This window comes from Lathyrus oleraceus, chromosome 7, assembly GCF_024323335.1.
Source record: "Lathyrus oleraceus cultivar Zhongwan6 chromosome 7, CAAS_Psat_ZW6_1.0, whole genome shotgun sequence".
In the NCBI taxonomy this organism is placed as follows: domain Eukaryota; kingdom Viridiplantae; phylum Streptophyta; class Magnoliopsida; order Fabales; family Fabaceae; genus Lathyrus; species Lathyrus oleraceus.
In genome coordinates this window covers 299,235,680-299,260,554 of record NC_066585.1, presented here as the reverse complement: position 1 = coordinate 299,260,554, position 24,875 = coordinate 299,235,680, and positions in this window count along the sequence as shown.

The following is a 24,875-nucleotide window of genomic DNA, read 5'->3' as shown; positions in this document are numbered from 1 at the left end:
CATTGATGCTGAGGATGAAGTTGGAACTCCTTTCCAAGCTTTATCTATTGCTGAGCCGATTGAGAAGAAGTCTCCTTCATTTGCTTCCTACCGTGATGCGAAACTGGCCATTGAATGTGGTGCAGTTGCTGGTTTAGGGAAGATGATTGAGCTTGAAGATAATAAATCCCGGGCTGGCATTGGCTACCGTTCTGGGGCATTCAACGAGAAAGGTTTGTTCAAGAGTGGATGTTTCATCCATGCTGATCGGCCTGAAGAAGTTGCTGCTATCTTGGAAGAGGATGCAGAGGATTTGAGCAACTTCATCATACCTGGTGGTGTCTGCTGTAACACCCTTCTAAAATACCCCAAATATTTAATTAAAACAATAATGTAAATCAGAGTAAATATGCAATTAAGGGTGTCACACAATCTCTTCACACCATTCACCAAAATTAACTGTCATGCTCTTTTATTATATCAAAACATAAAGCATTGCACAATACGCAGCGGATAGAGAACAACTCAATCATGCAAAACATGTAACACATTACATGTAAAATTATTCAACAAGGTAAAACATCCCGTCCCGATGTTACATCTATCAGAGCATGACCCACTAAGGAGACTACACTAGACTCCAAGCACTAGCTTCTACTCAATCACTGTTCGTTACCTGAAAAATAGTTGTAAGGGTGAGTTCCTCAATCGATATAATAAGCATTATAAAATATCATGCAATGTTAAGTAAATTAACACATTTCATCACCCAAATCAGATCACACATATTCAGCAACGGCAATATCAACTCATAATCATCATCATCATACTCAAACTCAACACAACCATAAAACACACGTATAATATTGGAATACATCCATTCATATTATACGCCATACATACATACATTATGCAATGAGACTCCATGCATGCGGTACCGACTATTCGTGAACATATAGTTCAACCTCACCGACCAAATCCAGGTACGGCTACCAAGCCCACTAGTCCCACTCATTTGAGACCTAGTGACTCACTCACTAATTCCTCACCATGGGAATTAGCTACCACCCCAAGGGCCATGATATGCACGCTAATCACCTAGCATGCAAACATCAACAACAATCCACAATACTAACTCACTAATTCCTCACCATGGGAATTAGCTACCACCATAAAGGCCACAATATGCAAGCTAAATCAATTAGTCATGCAAATATCAACAATCATCCACAATGGACATATGCTCACACTCTAAGCCATAAACAGTCCATTCATAATTTCATACATGATAGATACATTCACAACATTATGCATATCATCATGCATCATCAACATATTCACCACACAATCATATCATGTCATACCACATAATCAATCACAGCATTAACATACTCTACTAATACCTATACTACTCAAAACAACGGGAAATGATCCCTACTCTATCATACATCAGCTAAATTACATTACTCAGCTAAACAACCAAAAACTGCACGATAACAGCACAGAAAAATCACAATCCTGCCCATACGCGTATTGCCTAGTCCCATACGCGTATGGCCCATTTCTACGTCAATCCCATACGCGTATCACCTGTCTCATACGCGTATGCTACGCGTACCACCTCCCCATACGCGTACCAACAGAGACCAAACCACGTTCAAAACATCATCTTCCTCATCCATACGCGTAATGCCTAGTGCCATACGCGTACCAGACCATCTCATACGCGTATTGCCTAGTGCCATACGCGTATGACCAGGAACCAGATTTCCAGATCTGCAATGGTCTTCTCTGCTACGAGATCTCTCCAATTCCACCTTCCACAGTCCAATTTCACACAATAATCATTCATATCACCTAACACGAATTATCCCCTATTCGATTTCACAATTTCTACCATTCTTACATCTAATTCCTACGAATTCTCCAATTAAAACCCATCTTTCGTTCATCCAACATTTCACAATTTTTCAGCATACATCATTCGAATCAGAGTAAAATCCATGGTTTATCACTACCCACTACATATTATCCCATAATACCCATTTAATCGACGATAAACCCCCCTTACCTGAGTTAATCCGGCAATCCTGCAGCTTCAAGCTCTTCCTCTCTTCAACCCTTGTTCTCTGGCTCTTTGCCCTTTTTTCCACTTTAGAGTCGTTCTCTGTTTTCACGTGAAAACCTCTTTTTACCAAATGGGATCTTTTACTGATTTCAACTTTTATTCCAATAATAATAATAATAATCCAATTTATATTATTCCAATAATAATATTCCAATTATTTAATTAAATTAATAACTATATTATTAACTTAAATTAAATAATTATCTTATTTTATCGGGGTGTTACAACTCTCCCCCACTAAAAGAGTTTTCATCCTCGAAAACATACCTCAAGCGAATAACTCCGGATAAGACTCCTTCATCTGACCCTCAAGTTCCCAAGTCACATTGCCACCTGTTGGTCCTCCCCAAGCTACCTTCACCAAAGCAATCTCTTTACCCCGCAACTGCTTCAACTCTCGATCCTCAATCCTCATAGGTGATGTTTCAACAATCAGGTTATCTCTCACCTGTACATCATCTACTTGGACCACATGCGACGGATCAGGAATGTACCTCCTCAACTGAGACACATGAAAAACCTCATGCAAATTCGCAAGTGACGGCGGTAAAGCGATACGATAGGCTACCTCCCCTATCCTCTCCAAAATCTGATAAGGACCAATAAATCGAGGTGTCAACTTCTTCGACTTCAAAGCTCGACCAACCCCAGTTATCGGAGTAACACGAAGAAACACATGATCTCCCTCTTGAAACTCAAGTGACTTCCTTCTCTTGTCGTGATAACTCTTCTGACGACTCTGAGCAATTCTCATCTTCTCCTGAATCATCTTAATCTTTTCCGTAGTTTGTTGAACAATCTCCGGTCCAACCACAACACTCTCACCGGACTCATACCAACATAAAGGTGTCCGACATCTCCTACCATACAAAGCTTCAAACGGTGCCATACCAATGCTCGAATGAAAACTATTGTTGTAGGTAAACTCAATCAAAGGTAAATAACAATCCCAAGCACCTCCCTTTTCCAAAACACAAGCCCTCAAAAGATCCTCTAGTGACTGAATCGTCCTCTCAGTCTGACCATCAGTCTGCGGATGATATGCAGAACTCAATCTCAACTTAGTTCCCAAAGCCCTCTGCAAACCTTCCCAGAACTTCGATGTAAATCTAGGATCTCTGTCCGAAACAATACTCGACGGAATACCATGCAAACTTACAATTTTCTCAATATACAACTCGGCTAATCTCTCTAACGAATAATCCATCCTGATCGGAATGAAATGAGCCGATTTTGTCAATCTGTCAACAATCACCCAAATAGCTTCAAAATTCTTAATCGTCCTCGGTAAACCCGAAACAAAATCCATACTGATACTATCCCACTTCCACTCTGGAATAGCCAACGGTTGCATTAGCCCAGACGGCTTCTGATGCTCAATCTTTGACTTCTGACAAGTCAAACAAGAATAAACAAAACTCGCAATTTCTCTTTTCATTCCCGGCCACCAAAATAACTTTTTCAAATCATGATACATCTTCGTAGCTCCAGGATGAATACTCAGGCCACTACGATGTCCTTCCTCAAGAATACTCTTCTTAAGTTCGGTAACATCCGGAATACACACCCGATTACCAAATTTCAAAACACCATTCTCATCAACTCTAAATTCACCACCTTGACCTTGATTCACTAGAGTCAACTTATCAACCAAAAGCACATCGGATTTCTGACCCTCTCTAATCTCATCCAGAATACCACTCGTTAACTTCAACATTCCCAATTTAACACTATTGTGAGTACTCTCACACACCAAACTCAAGTCTCTGAACTGCTCAATTAAATCCAATTCCTTAACCATTAACATAGACATATGCAATGATTTCCGACTTAATGCATCAGCCACTACGTTAGCTTTACCCGGATGGTAATTCAAACCAAAGTCATAATCCTTCAGAAACTCTAACCATCTCCTCTGTCTCATATTCAGCTCTTTCTGATCAAACAAATACTTTAAACTTTTATGGTCACTGAAAACCTCAAATCTTGACCCGTACAAGTAATGCCTCCATAACTTCAGAACAAATACCACGGCTGCCAACTCTAAATCGTGTGTCGGATAGTTCCTCTCATGAACCCTTAATTGTCTCGAAGCATAAGCTATAACCTGCTTGTTCTGCATCAAAACACCACCTAAACCCAACAATGAAGCATCACGGAAAACCTCAAATGGTTCCGATGGACTCGATAATATCAGAATAGGAGCAGTAGTTAACCTTCTCTTTAACTCTTGGAAACCTTCTTCACACTTTGAGTCCCAAACAAACGCTTGCCCCTTTCTAGTCAACATTGTTAACGGTAACGCCAACTTAGAGAATCCCTCAATGAATTTCCTATAATATCCTGCAAGTCCAAGAAAACTCCTTATCTCAGAAACTGACTTCGGAGCTTCCCACTTAGATACCGCTTCTATCTTAGAAGGATCAACAGCAACACCACCTCTTGAAATCACATGACCAAGAAAACTAACCTCTTCTAACCAAAACTCACACTTAGACAGTTTAGCAAATAACTTCTTTTCTCGTAGAACTCTTAAAACCATTCTCAAATGCTCAGCATGCTCTTCTTCAGATTTCGAATACACCAAAATATCGTCAATAAACACCACAACAAACTGATCTAGGTACGGATGGAAAATCCTATTCATATACTCCATAAACACTCCAGGCGCATTAGTCACACCAAAAGGCATTACAGAATACTCATAATGTCCATACCTTGTTCTGAAAGCAGTCTTCTGAATATCCTCAGTTTTCACACGTATCTGATGATACCCAGATCTCAAATCTATTTTACTGAACACACTCGCACCAACCAACTGATCCATCAAATCATCAATCCTCGGCAAAGGATACCGATTCTTGATCGTCACTTTATTCAGTTGCCTGTAGTCCACACACAACCTCATAGTACCTTCTTTCTTCTTAACCAACAACACTGGTGCACCCCACGGGGACACACTCGGACGAATAAATTTCTTATCCAACAGATCTTCCAACTGACTCTTCAATTCAGTTAACTCAACAGCAGACATACGGTACGGAGCCATCGATATCGGCCTAGTACCAGGTACTAAATCAATCGAGAACTCAACTTCACGCTCTGGCGGCAATTCATTCACTTCTTCAGGAAACACATCAGGAAAATCACATACCACGGCTAGATCGCAAATCACCAGTTTATCTTTAGCCTCCATAGTAGCTAACAGCATAAACAACTCTGCCCCATCTGCTACTGCCTCATTCACCTGCCTCGCTGATAGAAACAAACTCTTCCCTTCCTCAACCTCAGGAAAAATCACAGTCTTATCAAAACAGTTGATATAAACTCGGTTAAACACCAACCAGTTCATACCCAGGATAACATCAATCTGCACTAGTGGAAGACACACAAGGTCCATTCCAAAGTCTCTACCAAAAATACTCAAAGGACAATTTAAACAAACTGAAGTAGTAGTCACTGAACCCTTCGCAGGAGTATCAATCACCATACTTCCATGCATCTCAGATATCTCTAACTTAAGTTTCACAGCACAATCCAAAGATATAAAGGAATGAGTCGCACCTGTGTCAATAATAGCTACAAGAGGAAAGCCATTAATATAACACGTACCTCGGATCAAACGATCATCTGCAGAAGTCTCAGAACCCGATAAAGCAAAGACCTTGCCTCCCGACTGATTCTCCTTCTTCGGCTTAGGACACTGTGGACTGATATGACCCAACTCTCCACAGTTGAAACAAGTCACAGTCTTCGACCGGCACTCTGCAGCCAAATGACCACCTTTTCCACACTTGTAACACTTCTTCTCAGTACTGGTACACTCATGGATCCGATGTCCAGCCTGACCACATCTGAAACACTTAGCAGGGGCACTAGAGTCTCCCCCACTAAGCCTCTTCATCCCACTCTGTCTCTGAAAACCCTTGCCAGCTGCATACGGTTTTCCACGATCATTCTGATTCTTGCCTTTCCTATCAACCCTCTGCTGATAGCTCTCCGCTCTGGCCTTGGTATCCTGTTTAAAAATCCTGCAACAGTCAACCAAATCAGAAAACACTCTAATCCGCTGATACCCAATAGCCTGCTTGATCTCGGGACGTAACCCGTTCTCAAACTTCACACACTTTGAAAATTCCCCAGTAGCCTCGTTATAGGGAGTGTAGTACTTCGACAACTCTGTGAACTTAGCAGCATACTCAGTAACAGACCGGTTGCCCTGCTTCAATTCTAAGAACTCTATCTCTTTCTTTCCTCTGACATCCTCTGGAAAATACTTCCTCAGGAATCTCTCTCTGAACACCGCCCAAGTGATCTCAGCATTCCCAGCAGTTTCCAACTCAGTGCGGGTAGCAACCCACCAATCATCTGCTTCCTCTGACAGCATATGCGTACCGAACCTGACCTTCTGGTTGTCGGCACACTCAGTCACTCGGAAGATCCTCTCAATCTCCTTCAACCACTTCTGAGCACCATCTGGATCGTATGCTCCCTTGAACATTGGAGGATTGTTCTTCTGGAACTCACACAGTTGACGAGCAGCTCCCATTCCCACAACATTCGGATTCCCTCCAAGTACTCCAGCTAGCATACCCAGAGCCTCAACAATCGCAGCATCATCTCTACCTCTTCCAGCCATCTCTATTCTGAAAACCCAACAAGCTAAACAATAAGTACAGATAGGGTTACACAACACCTATCCCGTACAGGGGAACAAAATAATTACGACTCAACTCGACCGACTATGCTCTGATACCACTAATGTAACACCCTTCTAAAATACCCCAAATATTTAATTAAAACAATAATGTAAATCAGAGTAAATATGCAATTAAGGGTGTCACACAATCTCTTCACACCATTCACCAAAATTAACTGTCATGCTCTTTTATTATATCAAAACATAAAGCATTGCACAATACGCAGCGGATAGAGAACAACTCAATCATGCAAAACATGTAACACATTACATGTAAAATTATTCAACAAGGTAAAACATCCCGTCCCGATGTTACATCTATCAGAGCATGACCCACTAAGGAGACTACACTAGACTCCAAGCACTAGCTTCTACTCAATCACTGTTCGTTACCTGAAAAATAGTTGTAAGGGTGAGTTCCTCAATCGATATAATAAGCATTATAAAATATCATGCAATGTTAAGTAAATTAACACATTTCATCACCCAAATCAGATCACACATATTCAGCAACGGCAATATCAACTCATAATCATCATCATCATACTCAAACTCAACACAACCATAAAACACACGTATAATATTGGAATACATCCATTCATATTATACGCCATACATACATACATTATGCAATGAGACTCCATGCATGCGGTACCGACTATTCGTGAACATATAGTTCAACCTCACCGACCAAATCCAGGTACGGCTACCAAGCCCACTAGTCCCACTCATTTGAGACCTAGTGACTCACTCACTAATTCCTCACCATGGGAATTAGCTACCACCCCAAGGGCCATGATATGCACGCTAATCACCTAGCATGCAAACATCAACAACAATCCACAATACTAACTCACTAATTCCTCACCATGGGAATTAGCTACCACCATAAAGGCCACAATATGCAAGCTAAATCAATTAGTCATGCAAACATCAACAATCATCCACAATGGACATATGCTCACACTCTAAGCCATAAACAGTCCATTCATAATTTCATACATGATAGATACATTCACAATATTATGCATATCATCATGCATCATCAACATATTCACCACACAATCATATCATGTCATACCACATAATCAATCACAGCATTAGCATACTCTACTAATACCTATACTACTCAAAACAACGGGAAATGATCCCTACTCTATCATACATCAGCTAAATTACATTACTCAACTGAACAACCAAAAACTGCACGATAACAGCACAGAAAAATCACAATCCTGCCCATACGCGTATTGCCTAGTCCCATACGTGTATGGCCCATTTCTACGCCAATCCCATACGCGTATCACCTGTCTCATACGCGTATGTTACGCGTACCACCTCCCCATACGCGTACCAACAGAGACCAAACCACGTTCAAAACATCATCTTCCTCATCCATACGCGTAATGCCTAGTGCCATACGCGTACCAGACCATCTCATACGCGTATTGCCTAGTGCCATACGCGTATGACCAAGAACTAGATTTCCAGATCTGCAATGGTCTTCTCTGCTACGAGATCTCTCCAATTCCACCTTTCACAGTCCAATTTCACACAATAATCATTCATATCACCTAACACGAATTATCCCCTATTCGATTTCACAATTTCTACCATTCTTACATCTAATTCCTACGAATTCTCCAATTAAAACCCATCTTTCGTTCATCCAACATTTCACAATTTTTCAGCATACATCATTCGAATCAGAGTAAAATCCATGGTTTATCACTACCCACTACATATTATCCCATAATACCCATTTAATCGACGATAAACCCCCTTACCTGAGTTAATCCGGCAATCCTGCAGCTTCAAGCTCTTCCTCTCTTCAACCCTTGTTCTCTGGCTCTTTGCCCTTTTTTCCACTTTAGAGTCGTTCTCTGTTTTCACGTGAAAACCTCTTTTTACCAAATGGGATCTTTTACTGATTTCAACTTTTATTCCAATAATAATAATAATAATCCAATTTATATTATTCCAATAATAATATTCCAATTATTTAATTAAATTAATAACTATATTATTAACTTAAATTAAATAATTATCTTATTTTATCGGGGTGTTACATCTGCCACAATTGGGTCGCTGTAGATGTTCCCACGGTCATCCATAAGTCAACGTAATTTGTTCACTTTGTTCAAAACCCTTCTCCCATGCCAAAAGGAGAAGTGATGACATTGTTGGCAGCATTTATACAATGATATTTCATTCAATTAATGCATTGTTAAACATTTGTTTTCCATTGTTTTCACTTTTTGCTTTTGCATGAAATCAGTGATCACAAAAAACCCATAAAAAAGCATAAAATCAAACTTTTCATCTGCATAATGATTGCCTTGTTTGATTTCAAAAAGCTTTTATTATCCAAAATCATTATGCAAGGATTTCTAAACCCATTGAACATAATGATCCAACGCCATCTCCCAATCTTGAATTCTTTGTATTCGAAGCAGAGGAAGATGATGTTGAAAGGGATTCCTGACGAGATTTCCCATTTTCTTGAGCACGAAAAGAAGCTCATTCAGCTGTATCATGAGAATCAGCAAAACAGTCAAACTGGGGCATTGCAAACGCAATCAAAAAAAAAAGAGAGAGGGTGGAAAAAAAAGAGAAGAAATAATCAAAAATCAAAAAAAAAAATTCAAAAAAAGAAAAAGAAAAAAATATACCCTCAAATCCCTAGTTGACTGATGCTGAATGGATTCAGAGTCGTTATGACCAGTTGAATTTGATTGAAGAGAAGAGATTGACTGCCATGTGTCATGGTCAGTTATATCAGCAGAGAATGAAGAAAGCATTCGATAAGAAGGTCAAGCCTCGTGTGTTCCGAGAAGGTGACCTCGTGCTCAAGAAAGTCTTGTCTTTCGCGCCCGATTCCAGGGGCAAGTGGACTCCAAACTACGAAGGTCCATATGTTGTTAAGAGAGCCTTTTCAGGCGGAGCTTTGATTCTTACAACAATGGATGGGGACGATTTCACTCGTCCTGTGAATTCAGATGCAGTCAAGAAATACTTTGCCTAAAAAAAAGTATATGCAAAGAAAAACAGAATAGCTCGCTAAGTTGAAAACCCGAAAGGGCGGCTTAGGCAAAAATGAGCGTCTCGGTGGAGAACCCGCAAGGGCGATCCAGGAAAAAGTTAGAGACATTGAAAAAGAATATTTGCATCCCGCTAGATTGAGTACCTCACCCTGGGGCAATCTAGGCAAAAATTAGGGATTTGGCAAGTAACTGCATCCTGACAAGACTTTCTGTTCCACAGCCGTCTTTTCGTCAGAGATTCTCGATTCGTCGTCAACTGAAGCTTCGAATACATTGAGATTCAAATTGGTAGAGAAAGGATCATTATGTTCAATGTAGCCCTTTTCCAATATATATCACTGATTTCAAATTTGTACAGATCTATGGAGTCTTGCCATTTGCAGGCTACCATTCCATCAAACAAATTTGAGCTTTTTATCCAATTATTTGCACTCTTATTTGTTTCAATTCAACAAATGTTTTGCATGTTTTAATTGATAAAATGTCATTGTTTTAAACAAATAAATCTTTTCAAATTTGTTGTTTTAAACCAAGTGAACATTCACAATGATGAAAGGATACTTAAGAATTTCTCAGTGCTCTCCCAAGGGTGGCATGATTTCCAACAGGTAAGACATTTGTTCACCTTCCTGGCATGGTTGTATCCTCTTTATCCTGCTTTGTTGTTGGGGTTGTTCCCCTAGCAAAGTTGTTGTTGGGGTTGTTCCCCTAGCAAAGTTGTTGTTATGGGTTGTTCCCCAAGCAGAGTGCTTGTTGAAGACTTCGTTTTCTTCTCTAGTAGTATTATCTCCCAGCATGGGTGCTTTGTTTTTGAAGATTCGGTAATAGGTGGTTTAAGACCCCGGTACCCCGTCTCTCCCTAGTGAAGTCGCTAGCGGAGTTGTTGTTTCTCTCCTCAGCATGGTTGCTTTCTTTTTGAAGATTCAGTGGTTGGTGGATTGATATCCCGGTACTGTACCACTTTCCTCAGCAGTGTCGCGAGTGGAGTTGTTGTTATCTCCCCATCAGAGCGTTTAGCCTTCAGCAGAGTAGTGATTATTTTCCTCCTCAGCAGTTGTTGATTTGTTTTTGGAAGGTGTAGCATTCAGTGGTTGATCCCCCAGCTCTCCTCCTTATCCCCAGTGGATTCCCTAGCCGTCAGTAGATTTGTGGTTTGGTGGATTGTATTTATGCAAAATCCCCCAAAAGAGTTGGTATCCTCAATAGAGTCAGGATCGCATTTGTGATAATTCCCTCAGAGTCTCCGCCAGAGCTGGTATCCTCGACAGATTTGCTTTCGTGGTAGTTTCTGCTTGTGAAGTCTCTGTTTCCCCAGTAGGGTTGGTTGGTAGTCTAGCATCCAGAGATTAGGTTGATTTCCTGATTGCTTTTGATCCTCAGTAGAGTGGCTTGTTGCAGAATCTTCTTGTGTGATCTGTTTTTCCTTCAGTGGGTGTATTCCCGATGGGGTGGCTACTTGTGTTCTCCCCAGGTAGGGTTGCTTGTGCAGTAGATTCTACGTGGATGATCTGTTCTCCCTCAGAGGGTTGTTCCCCAGCGGAGTTACGTGGAGTTGCTTTCATAGCAGTTCTCGCTTGTGCAATGAATTTTTGATGCTGAGAATCCCCCTGCAGAGATTGTGGGATTTCTCCATTTCCCCAACAAATTTGTCTTTGTGGCTGTTTATGCCTGTTTTTGACTTTCTGTATCCCGTTGGGTTGTTATTGATCCATCACTCAGAGATTTTGTGATTTCTTTGATATCTCTGATCTTTTGCCTCCCCGCAGATCTTTGCTTTTCAGCATGTGGATCTCCAGCAGATTGGCTTTCCAGTTGGATTTCTTTGGTTTTCTCTCTGGAAGTGTAGTACCGGGCGTTTGATTCCTGGGCCCTGTTTGTGTTAGATATGTCTGTTTTGTCAGCATTCATCAAACATAAATCACGCATATTCATGCATATTCATAAACATTCAGATATTCATGTTGCATTTTTGCCATATATCTTTTGTTTGTTGTCTCCTGCTATGGGTTTCATAGATCTCTCCAATAGATCTCCCCAAACGGATGTCGGGTGTTTAAATTTCTCCATATAGAGTCAGCCCCATAAGCAGAAAGCGTCTGTCTTTCCTTCTGCAGTTCCCCACTGAGATTATCCTCGTGGATGACGGTTTCTTCCGTTTCCTCCCAACACATATATTGGTATGGATTTTCCTATTGAGTTATATCCTCATAGGATGAGTCTTGATTTAGTCTGTCTTTTCAGTTTGACCCTGAATTGGCATTTGTCAACTGTTTCTCGTGCTTCCCTGTGGAATAAATGAATGAATTACCCAGTAACCGGCATTGATTCTTTTATCCCCAGCGGAATCTTTTTGGGCCTCTACCCTCATACCGGTAGTTGTAAGTCCTTTGTTCCTTTTTCTCTTGGCGGAATTTGTGGTTATATACCTTTTATTCCTCAGCAAGAGTTGATTGGTTTTCTACCCAGTATTCGGTAGTCGTAAATCCTAGTTTTTATGCTCTCCAGCAGTTTGTGGTTTGTTACAAACCCTATTTTGTTTCCCGTGCGGTTTTGTGATTCTTTCATTCCCCACGTGGACTTGTTTGGTTTCCTACCCCGTATTCGGTAGATGTAAACCTTATCTTTTATCCTCATTAGAGTTGTTGGCTACTACCCCGATTTCGGTAGTTGTAAGTCCTATCTCTTTCCCCCATAGCAGAGGTAACCTTTTGTGGTTCGTTCTGGTTGATGGTGGATTTTGTGCTGTTGTGGTTTTATTCCCAACGGAGTCTGTGCTTTTTGTGGATAATTGCCGGTTGATAGCAATTTTATCCCCAGCCAGAGTTTTGGTATTCTACCCGTATTCGGTAGTTGTAAACCCTAATTTCTCCCCTTTGCAGAGTTAACCTTGTTGTTCATCCTAACTGATGATGGTTACTCTTTGTGGTTATCTTCATCCAGTATTCGATGTTGATATTCCTCCCTTGCTTCTGGACAATTGCCTTTTGCTAGCAATTGTATCCCCAACAAATTTTCTTCTGGATAATTGCCGTTTGCCTGCAATTTTATCCCTTTTGAAGTCGCCAGCAAGTCCTTGTGGATAATTGTTGTTTATGCAATTCATCCTCGGTGAGTCTTCTTTCATTTACCCGTTTGCTTGGTAATGATTGTTGCTCCCTTTGATCGGTCATCTTTATATACCTAGTATGGTATCCCGATGCCTTTCTTTTCGGTTGATTTATCCTTTATTAACCCAGTAACCGGTTGTGGATAATCTTCCATGCGAGTATGTTATCCACGTTCTGACGGTAATGGATAATATATCTCATGCACTCTTCAGTCAAAGCCTGTTGTGTTTCCCCGGTCGAGTAAGATTCGTTATTCCTTTTGCGGAATCGAATATTCTTTGTTTTTTGGATAATTGTCGGATGCTTGCAATTTATCCCATGTGAGTTATCTTTCGTTTACCCTGTTGATGTGGTATCGATTGTCTCTCTTTTTGGTTGGCCACCTATTATATACCTTGTAACCGGTATCTCTGGTGTCTATTCCTTTCGAGTATATTATTCACGTTTTGACGGTAATGAATGATATATCTCTTTCGCTCTTTGGTTGAAATCCTTTGTTGATTTTCCCCAGCGGAGTAAAATTCGTATTCTTTGTAGAATCGAATATCCATCCTTTAACAAGTTTGTGTTTTGGATGATGAGTGTCTTGGCATATATACCAATTCACGTTTTCGGTAGGTCACCTATTATATACCCTGTAACCGGTATCCCTGGTGTTTCCTTCCATGCGAGTATATTGTCTACGTTCTGACGGTAATAGATAATATATCTCATGCGAGTATACTATCCATGTTCTGACGGTAATGGATATTATATCTCATGCGCTCTTTGGGTTTGTGTCCCCAGCTGAGTAAGATTCGTTTTCCCGTTGTGGATTCAAATGTCCATCCTGTAAGTCGATTTGCTTTTTCAAGCCCTCCTTTCGGATGATGAGTGTTTTGGCGTATATACCAATTCACGCTTCGGTCGGTCACCTATTATATACCTAGTAACCGGTATCCCTGGTGTTCCTTCCTTTCTGCTCCCTATTATGACCTTGGTCCCCTGTGGAGTCAGATTTTTCTGAGTTGATGTACCTTTTTCAGGTCTTTCTCAGATGTTGGTTGATTGATATCTCTCACCCTTATACCGGTCTTAGATATTCATTCTTCCTGAGCTTGTTACCCTTATACCGGTAACACCTCATTTCTTTGTTGCTTCCCCAGGAGAGTCTTTTTGTTAGACCTTCTCCCGTGGAGTTTCCGTGGTGATGTTTACCCTTTTTGCTGTATTGGCGTATTCCCCAATATACGCAATTTTTCCCCGGCAGGGAGGTTCTTTGTGAATCGTTCCTTGGTCCGAGTCCGGATTTTTCATCCGAAGTATCCTTTGTGGATAGTTGGAGTCAGCTTGAGTCTTTCCAATGGATGTGTCTTCCTTTGGAAATCTTCTTTTCCCCAGTGTGAGTCCTTCACTCCCCAGTAAGGTCTCTAGTCCGGCCGTGTTTTGTTCACGCAGTGTCAGTTTGTCCCCAATTCAGAGTCGTGTCCTGCTCACGCATTTCTTTTCCTTTTTTATTATCCCCACAAGAGTCCTGGTAGAGTCTCTGTTCCTGGTGAGTGTATTACTCCGATGGATCGTCTCTTCTTTGTGGACCCATATCCCCACAGAAGTTGTTTTCTTTTACATGCATACATTTGCATCATGAGGTCTCTTAGGGACCAAAATTTGTCTCATTACTGTTATTTAAGCCCATTCTACCGCGTCGAGATGAAGATTTCTAAACTTCACTTCTCTGGCTAGAATGACCTTAAATAGGGGCATCTGTAAGACCCCAATTTTGGCCCTAAGATCCCTCATGGCATCATATCATATCATATCATTGCCTCAAGGATCATTGTGCACCATGCCTCCTTCCCTGTGGGTGGGTTATCTTTTGAGTGTGATTCTTGATCACCAAGCATGTTTGGCATATGTATATCATTGTTTTTCATTTGTTTACTAACCAAAAGTACAAAAATATGTCATCTAACCTTGTTACTTGCAGATGAAGCAATCTTAGGTCAAAGCAGTCAAAGGCATTCATTGAGCAATAGATGGTGGCCATTCTTGAGAATTTGGGCACCATGATCATTCATAAGAGTTCATATGAGCTATGGCATCATTTTGAATCAAGATCCCAATTGGTAGAGGCTTGAATTTCATCTGAGCATAGCCAGGTCAACTAAAACCCTAGAAAAGTCAACACAAGTCAACTGTGCATTCAATCATGGATTTGAAGGTGGGAGATGGTTAGAGAGGCCTCATTCATGTCCATACAAGTCTCATTTAACATTTCAAACATCAACAATGAAGAATTTGAGGTCAGATGAAAACTTTCCAAAAATAGTAAGTGACCTGTAATTCAAAATTGCCAAAAATGGAAAGGTTTTCTCCTCAAGATTACATCATCAAACAAGCTTCAAATGAATTTTTGTCCAACATGAAAGTTGAATATCTTGCTCTCACCTTTCGAAAAAGTCCAAGAACATGAATTTCACATTTGTGGTTGGAGAGATATGATCAAAACATGGCCAAGTGTGGATTGAACTTCAAAAGTGCATAACTTTCAAACCATAGCTCCAAATCATGTGGCTCTTTTTGCATTAATCTTGTTTTGACCTATAATTTCATAATCTTGCATTACATTGCATCATTTCTCATTTCATGATCATTTGCAAAAACTTGATTTTTGGAGGGAAATTTCACAATTTAAAATTGGTGAATAATTTGGATATTTTGCAAATGCCATTGTTTCTAAAATGTGTTTTTAAGTGAAAATCATTGGAATTTCGTGCACTGTTCATTAACCCTCTCCATGCAAAGGTGAAAATACCAAAATGTGCAAAACACCTCCAATTCCCTTAACTTTCATTAGCATTGGTTAAACATGTTTAGAGCTTGATTACTTAGGAGTATATAAGTGAAAACCTAACAGAAAACACTAACCACAATTCACAAATCTCAGATCTAGAAAAATCTCTTCAAACTTTTTCTCTCAATTTTCATCAAAATTCTGCAAAAGCATTGCCTGGTTCTTGGTTGATTCATCACATAGGAGCATTGAAGAGCATTTTGGAAGCAAGATCCAGGAGAATTCATCAAGATTCGAAGTTGTTGAAGTTTATGCTCATCCATGGCAGTTGGAGTTTCTGGACAAATCAAGCACGATTGAGCTACTGTTCTTCATCCATTCATTCATCCAAGAGTTGAGGAACATCTGTTTGAGCATTATATGACCAGAAAGCAACAATTTCACTTCTGCATCTTCAATAAGGTCAGATTTCGAATGCTTTAATTCTTGAAATGTTTATGTGCTTATTGTAGATCGTGCAACACTGAGTACACTGAGCTTTAGATCTTTGAATTTCATGCAGTAATGAGTTAGTTATGATAGATTTAAGTTTGATAGGTGAAAATGTATGTGCTCGATTTGCTTGATACATGTAGAATTAGGTTGAATTAAGCATGGATTGATGATGTATGATGTGAGAGGAACACGATGATATGCTTATTGTTCATTTCTGTGCACTTTTGTTCTTGGCCTATGAAGAACACGATGAACTGTATGAAGATGCTAGGTTTTTATTTTCCAGAAGCTGTTTGATCTTCATAGCGCCTGTTTGCATGAATTTGTATGTTAATGGACATGTATTGGTCCACGTGGTGTACGTCTGGCTTGATGATTGGCTCACGTTGCTTCGCCTTGCCACATGTGATTAGTGAAACGGCGTATTTCACATGTTAAGCGCCTCAATTCAAATAATTTCTCCCTTCGATTCCCCGCTGAGACATTTCCAAATTTGCCTTTGCATTTTATTTCATTTTTCTCACATATTCATACTATGCTTTTCACATTACATTTTAATTTTTCTTTCACTTTAAAAAATCATAACTCAATAAACAATCATCCAAATGACATGAGATTTTTTGCATCTTGTTCCTCATTGTGTCTACAATTTTTTGACTATTTTTCCAGAAATTGTGCTTGGATGGAATTTAATTTGGCCTAGGGTTTGTGTATGCATGTGCTTTTTGGACCTTGCTTGCCATATTTGTTGTGAAATGATGAATATTAATCTAATGCCTTTGAAACTTTGCATGCTTAAACTAGACATCTTGCTGGTCATTTTGGTTTTGAGTTTGCATTTTTAGCATTTATGGTTGTTGAGATATGATCTGGTTAATGTAGGTGCGACAATGTGTGTCACACCTTTGCTTGCTCAACTTGTGAATTTTCTTTGCAATGCCAAATGAACTCCAAATGATATGAATTTCTGTGTGATACTTCTTATGCATGTTGTGGGTGATCATGATTTTTTGTGGAATTTTAGGATTCATTTCTGATTTGTTTGGGATTTTTCTTTCTGGATTGTCATGTTTGAGCTTTTGAATAGTCATGAACTTCAATGATTTGGGAAATGCTTATGCTTTATCATATGAACTTGAAATTTTGCACATTGATTTTAGACATCTTGAAGTTTATTGTGGCTTTGGTTTGAGGTCTTTATCATTTGCCAATTCTGTTTTAGGCTTGTGCTAAATTGATGTACCAAATTGTGCCCTATTTGAGCTTGTTTGTGCTTACCTTGCCTTATGGAATCTCTTTGCCATGCTTAAACTTGTCCAAATTCCTTGATTTTTGGTGTGTTGATCATGTGATGTGTTCTGTTTAGCCATGATTTTTCTTGAGATTAATTGAACCATTTTTGAATTAATGTGCTTTTTTTCATTTTGTTGCTTCAATGTGGTTTCAACTTGCATGCCTTGCCCTATTTGATTTGTGAAATGAATTTGGTTGATGCTATTGATATGAGAACTTTTGGATTGTGATCTTAGTTGATTGAAGTTAATTCATGATAATTTTTAGCTTCTGTTTTAATTTTTTTCTCCATCTTTGACCCTAGGCTTTGACCTAGTGGTTTGCCTCTCATGTTTGAAGCTTTGTTTCAGGTTACACATTCAAGTTACACAATTGATGATGCCTCATCTTGAGAGCATTTGATACTTGCTTTTGCTTACTAATGTGTGTTTTGTAGTTTGATGTTGACTCATTTGAGATTGACTTGTGGCTTATGCCTTTGCCTATATTGGTTGTCTGTTGCATTAACTGTTGGTTGTTTGTCTGTATAGTTGTATTGATTTGTTTGATGTTTCCACAGGTACATTAGTTGCCTAAGTTCACTTTGAACTTGCTTTTGCTTGGTTGCTTAACCACTTAGGTATAATTTCTCTTCTTCATGTAGTCTGGAAGACCTGGCCTGTTATGTGGCCAGGCACCTGTCTGAAGTCCTCCTTAAGAGGCAATGCTTGTGATTGTTTACTTTTTGTGCTAAGCAGGAAAAGTCCTCATATGAGGCAATTGGTAGATAAAAGAGATGTGTAGTCCATCTCCTACTATTCAGTGTGTCATCCCTTTGCTCACATTACATGTTGATGCATTGTGGATATTAACCCAAGATCTATAGAGTCATTCACTTGTGGAGAGAGTTCCAACTTTCTGAACTCCCACACCTTCTATCATTCAATGCTCTCCCAGGCCAGGGATAAGAACTATGAGGCACACCCCTCATCTCCATTTCATCTGCTTCACCCTAACTCTCAATGTTAGGGTTAAGAGCTCATATTACCCCATTCCAGTTGACTATAAAGTCTAACCTTGTTTGAGCCTAATGGATTGTATATAGTGTGTGCTAAATGACTTTGATTGATTGCTTGCTTGATTCATCTGTGCATATTTGCTTGAGTGTGCCTTAGTGCATTTATCATCATCATTCGTATATCATTTCATAAGCTTTGCTTTATAGCATTTTTTGCTCTGTCCATAGAGGAGACAAGCATAAGTCCATTACTTGGCAGTTGTTCCAATGATATGGTGTGAGACTAGTGTAAGTCCATTGATTGGCATCTGGTATCATTGTTTTGTTTTAGGAGATTGGTGTAAATCCATTGATTGGTATCCGGTATCCACCTTTGTTTGTGAGACTAGTGTAAGTCCATTGATTGGCATCTGGTATCATTGTTTTGTTTTAGGAGATTGGTGTAAATCCATTGATTGGTATCCGGTATCCACATTTGTTTGTGAGATTGGTATAAGTCCATTGATTGGCATCCAGTATCACCTTGCTTTGTTCATTTGTTACTTGCATTGTTGCCTCATTCCAAAGGACACACTTGAATCATCTACATATGATTTCAAGAGGTGAACACCTAAGAAGTTCTACTTCCTCATCCTTCCATGTTTGTGTGTGTATGCAAAACTCCCTTTTCACATTGTTAATTCAAAAACTTTGACATATATTGTGCAAACATTTTCACTTGTTTTCAAATTAGAAACCTAGGCTTTAGGCCTTTGATTTTTCAAACTCCATTTCATAACACTTCTTTGAATTGAATTCTAATCATACTTTGACCATATTTTGTGAATACTCATAATCAATTAACTTCACTCATTCAATTGTTTTGTGGCTTTGTCCATTCTTGATAAGTTTTCATACATTAGCCATAGGTTAGATTTATCCTAGTTGGTTGATGTTAACCTCACCTTTTGTCCTTAGTGATTGAATTGTAAGACTTCCTTGCTTATTATAGAGTTAACCCCTCACTAGCAAGTTGAAGCTGTTCTCACGTGGTGGACTTGTTGTTTGTATAAGGTTGAGTTTTCTCCCGTGGATAACGAAAGACCTTAGGGCTTTTGTTTTAAAATTGAATTCACTCATATTTTGGAGATCTTTTAGCCGAACTACGGTGTTTTGATCCTTACCTTTCATGGAAGGTACGTAGGCAACGGGTTCATCCGTTCAAACACAAAAATAATAACTTGTACATTCTTTTCTCATCCCTTCAATCCATGTTTGCACAATAAATATTTCATAAACAAATAACATTTCGTACAACAAGTTGTGAAAAGGGCTCCCTAGGAGTACCTAGGACGTTTTGGGTGCCTAACACCTTCCCATTGCGTAATTTACCCCTTACCCAGTTCTCTGATCTTTTCATTGGTTTTCTATGTGTAAAACTTCTTAGGCTTTTGTTCGCTTTTTAGCCATTCCTTTGGATAAATAAAAGTGCGGTGGCGACTCGATTCTTTGTATGCTTTGCTTTTGGTTTAGTCAATAAATCATAAAGTGACGAATACACCGCTACAGAAAAGTGGCGACTCTGTTGGGGATGAAATCTCCTTGGTGGTATTGCCTACTTTTCACCCTTGTTGTATGATATTTGCTTATGTGTTATTTGACATATTTTTGTACAATTTGGGATTACTGTATTGATTGTAATGTTTGAATTGCTTGATATGCAATTGCTGTTTGCTTGGTGATCTCTGTGAGATGAGTTCTATACCCGAACTCGAGTGCACCTTAGGATAGGAGAATGGCATAGTCTTGTCGACTTGTGTGGAGTATTCCTTAACAAGTTGACTTGCGAGTCCATTCACTTGGTGGAGGTCATGTTGGATTAATAATGTCACACAAGTTATTTGTGGTTAGGCATTATTCTTTCAATCATGTGCCTTAGAAGCCAAGGACCTTAGTTTACCAAGCCCATCTTGGCCTATTTTTAGGACGTAGCGCGGAGGTTGTTCAGATGTCAGATCTGATGCGATTGTTACGCGATACTACACTCATAAGAGTCTCTCTTGAGAATATTTTTGGAATACGAGTATTCGTTTCTCCGATAATATCCGAAAGATGGGATGATGACTATGGGAACCTCTGGTAGAACATGTTCGGCAGGTTTAAACCCTAGTACACTCCCTTTGGGTGGTTCTTAACCGAGACTCCATGCTCGTGACTCTCAACAAACCCGTGATTCCTGGTTGAGTCGTTCAGACATCCTTAATATCAATGTAACTTGGGTGTTGATAAGGTGAAAACCATAATCCACCAAAATGGATGGTTGATATTAAGGATGATTGAGCCGGTTCATGTACCGTTAATATCAATGGAACTTGGGTGTCGATAAGGTGAAAACCATAATCCACCAAAATGGATGATTGATATTAGGGATACTATGAGCTTTCCCATGACCTTTGTCTGGTGTGACTTGCTTGATCCTTGAGTGTGATTGTTGCATTCATGCATTCATGCATTCATCTGCACCCATATTATCAAAAAATGAGAATTTTTTTTTCAAAGAACTTAAGGGGTTTCTTTGCAAAAAAATTTCAGATATGGAAAGACAAAGGATTATTTCAATGAGATAATTTCCAGATGCAATAAAATGCTTAATATTTCAAAGTTTGCAAATAAAACCCTCGAGTTCCTTTGAATAATAAAAATAAAACATATGCACAAGCATTTCATGCATCATTTGCATAAGCGGGTGTTGTTCTCAGCCTTTGGTCTTGTGGTCTGATCCCTGTTGCTTTTCATTTATTTTGGAGATGCACTAGCTCGCCGGTACTGCACTGGGCTATCTCCGCTAGATTGATGGATCATTTTGAGCAAGAGAGCTATGAACTCAAGGAGGAATTTGCCAGACTAAGTGTTGTTGATGGATTTACTCCTGGTTAGCCACTTATCTTCTTTCTCATACATTGATGCTGAGGATGAAGTTGGAACTCCTTTCCAAGCTTTATCTATTGCTGAGCCGATTGAGAAGAAGTCTCCTTCATTTGCTTCCTACCGTGATGCGAAACTGGCCATTGAATGTGGTGCAGTTGCTGGTTTAGGGAAGATGATTGAGCTTGAAGATAATAAATCCCGGGCTGGCATTGGCTACCGTTCTGGGGCATTCAACGAGAAAGGTTTGTTCAAGAGTGGAGGTTTCATCCATGCTGATCGGCCTGAAGAAGTTGCTGCTATCTTGGAAGAGGATGCAGAGGATTTGAGCAACTTCATCATACCTGGTGGTGTCTGCCACAATTGGGTCGCTGTAGATGTTCCCACGGTCATCCATAAGTCAACGTAATTTGTTCACTTTGTTCAAAACCCTTCTCCCATGCCAAAAGGAGAAGTGATGACATTGTTGGCAGCATTTATACAATGATATTTCATTCAATTAATGCATTGTTAAACATTTGTTTTCCATTGTTTTCACTTTTTGCTTTTGCATGAAATCAGTGATCACAAAAAACCCATAAAAAAGCATAAAATCAAACTTTTCATCTGCATAATGATTGCCTTGTTTGATTTCAAAAAGCTTTTATTATCCAAAATCATTATGCAAGGATTTCTAAACCCATTGAACATAATGATCCAACGCCATCTCCCAATCTTGAATTCTTTGTATTCGAAGTAGAGGAAGATGATGTTGAAAGGGATTCCTGACGAGATTTCCCATTTTCTTGAGCACGAAAAGAAGCTCATTCAGCTGTATCATGAGAATCAGCAAAACAGTCAAACTGGGGCATTGCAAACGCAATAAAAAAAAAAGAGAGTGGGTGAAAAAAAAAAGAGAAGAAAAAATCAAAAATCAAAAAAAAAATTCAAAAAAAGAAAAAGAAAAAAATATACCCTCAAATCCCTAGTTGACTGATGCTGAATGGATTCAGAGTCGTTATGACCAGTTGAATTTGATTGAAGAGAAGAGATTGACTGCCATGTGTCATGGTCAGTTATATCAGCAGAGAATGAAGAAAGCATTCGATAAGAAGGTCAAGCCTCGTGTGTTCCGAGAAGGTGACCTCGTGCTCAAGAAAGTCTTGTCTTTCGCGCCCGATTCCAGGGGCAAGTGGACTCCAAACTACGAAGGTCCATATGTTGTTAAGAGAGCCTTTTCAGGCGGAGCTTTGATTCTTACAACAATGGATGGGGACGATTTCACTCGTCCTGTGAATTCAGATGCAGTCAAGAAATACTTTGCCTAAAAAAAAGTATATGCAAAGAAAAACAGAATAGCTCGCTAAGTTGAAAACCCGAAAGGGCGGCTTAGGCAAAAATGAGCGTCTCGGTGGAGAACCCGCAAGGGCGATCCAGGAAAAAGTTAGAGACATTGAAAAAGAATATTTGCATCCCGCTAGATTGAGTACCTCACCCTGGGGCAATCTAGGCAAAAATTAGGGATTTGGCAAGTAACTGCATCCTGACAAGACTTTCTGTTCCACAGCCGTCTTTTCGTCAGAGATTCTCGATTCGTCGTCAACTGAAGCTTCGAATACATTGAGATTCAAATTGGTAGAGAAAGGATCATTATGTTCAATGTAGCCTTTTTCCAATATATATCACTGATTTCAAATTTGTACAGATCTATGGAGTCTTGCCATTTGCAGGCTACCATTCCATCAAACAAATTTGAGCTTTTTATCCAATTATTTGCACTCTTATTTGTTTCAATTCAACAAATGTTTTGCATGTTTTAATTGATAAAATGTCATTGTTTTAAACAAATAAATTTTTTCAAATTTGTTGTTTTAAACAAAGTGAACATTCACAATGATGAAAGGATACTTAAGAATTTCTCAGTGCTCTCCCAAGGGTGGCATGATTTCCAACAGGTAAGACATTTGTTCACCTTCCTGGCATGGTTGTATCCTCTTTATCCTGCTTTGTTGTTGGGGTTGTTCCCCTAGCAAAGTTGTTGTTGGGGTTGTTCCCCTAGCAAAGTTGTTGTTATGGGTTGTTCCCCAAGCAGAGTGCTTGTTGAAGACTTCGTTTTCTTCTCTAGTAGTATTCTCTCCCAGCATGGGTGCTTTGTTTTTGAAGATTCGGTAATAGGTGGTTTGAGACCCCGGTACCCCGTCTCTCCCTAGTGAAGTCGCTAGCGGAGTTGTTGTTTCTCTCCTCAGCATGGTTGCTTTCTTTTTGAAGATTCAGTGGTTGGTGGATTGATATCCCGGTACTGTACCACTTTCCTCAGCAGTGTCGCGAGTGGAGTTGTTGTTATCTCCCCATCAGAGCGTTTAGCCTTCAGCAGAGTAGTGATTATTTTCCTCCTCAGCAGTTGTTGATTTGTTTTTGGAAGGTGTAGCATTCAGTGGTTGATCCCCCAGCTCTCCTCCTTATCCCCAGTGGATTCCCTAGCCGTCAGTAGATTTGTGGTTTGGTGGATTGTATTTATGCAAAATCCCCCAAAAGAGTTGGTATCCTCAACAGAGTCAGGATCGCATTTGTGATAATTCCCTCAGAGTCTCCGCCAGAGCTGGTATCCTCGACAGATTTGCTTTCGTGGTAGTTTCTGCTTGTGAAGTCTCTGTTTCCCCAGTAGGGTTGGTTGGTAGTCTAGCATCCAGAGATTGGGTTGATTTCCTGATTGCTTTTGATCCTCAGTAGAGTGGCTTGTTGCAGAATCTTCTTGTGTGATCTGTTTTTCCTTCAGTGGGTGTATTCCCGATGGGGTGGCTACTTGTGTTCTCCCCAGGTAGAGTTGCTTGTGCAGTAGATTCTACGTGGATGATCTGTTCTCCCTCAGAGGGTTGTTCCCCAGCGGAGTTACGTGGAGTTGCTTTCATAGCAGTTCTCGCTTGTGCAATGAATTTTTGATGTTGAGAATCCCCCTGCAGAGATTGTGGGATTTCTCCATTTCCCCAACAGATTTGTCTTTGTGGCTGTTTATGCCTGTTGTGACTTTCTGTATCCCGTTGGGTTGTTATTGATCCATCACTCAGAGATTTTGTGATTTCTTTGATATCTCTGATCTTTTGCCTCCCCGCAGATCTTTGCTTTTCAGCATGTGGATCTCCAGCAGATTGGCTTTCCAGTTGGATTTCTTTGGTTTTCTCTCTGGAAGTGTAGTACCGGGCGTTTGATTCCTGGGCCCTGTTTGTGTTAGATATGTCTGTTTTGTCAGCATTCATCAAACATAAATCACGCATATTCATGCATATTCATAAACATTCAGATATTCATGTTGCATTTTTGCCATATATATTTTGTTTGTTGTCTCCTGCTATGGGTTTCATAGATCTCTCCAATAGATCTCCCCAAACGGATGTCGGGTGTTTAAATTTCTCCATATAGAGTCAGCCCCATAAGCAGAAAGCGTCTGTCTTTCCTTTTGCAGTTCCCCACTGAGATTAT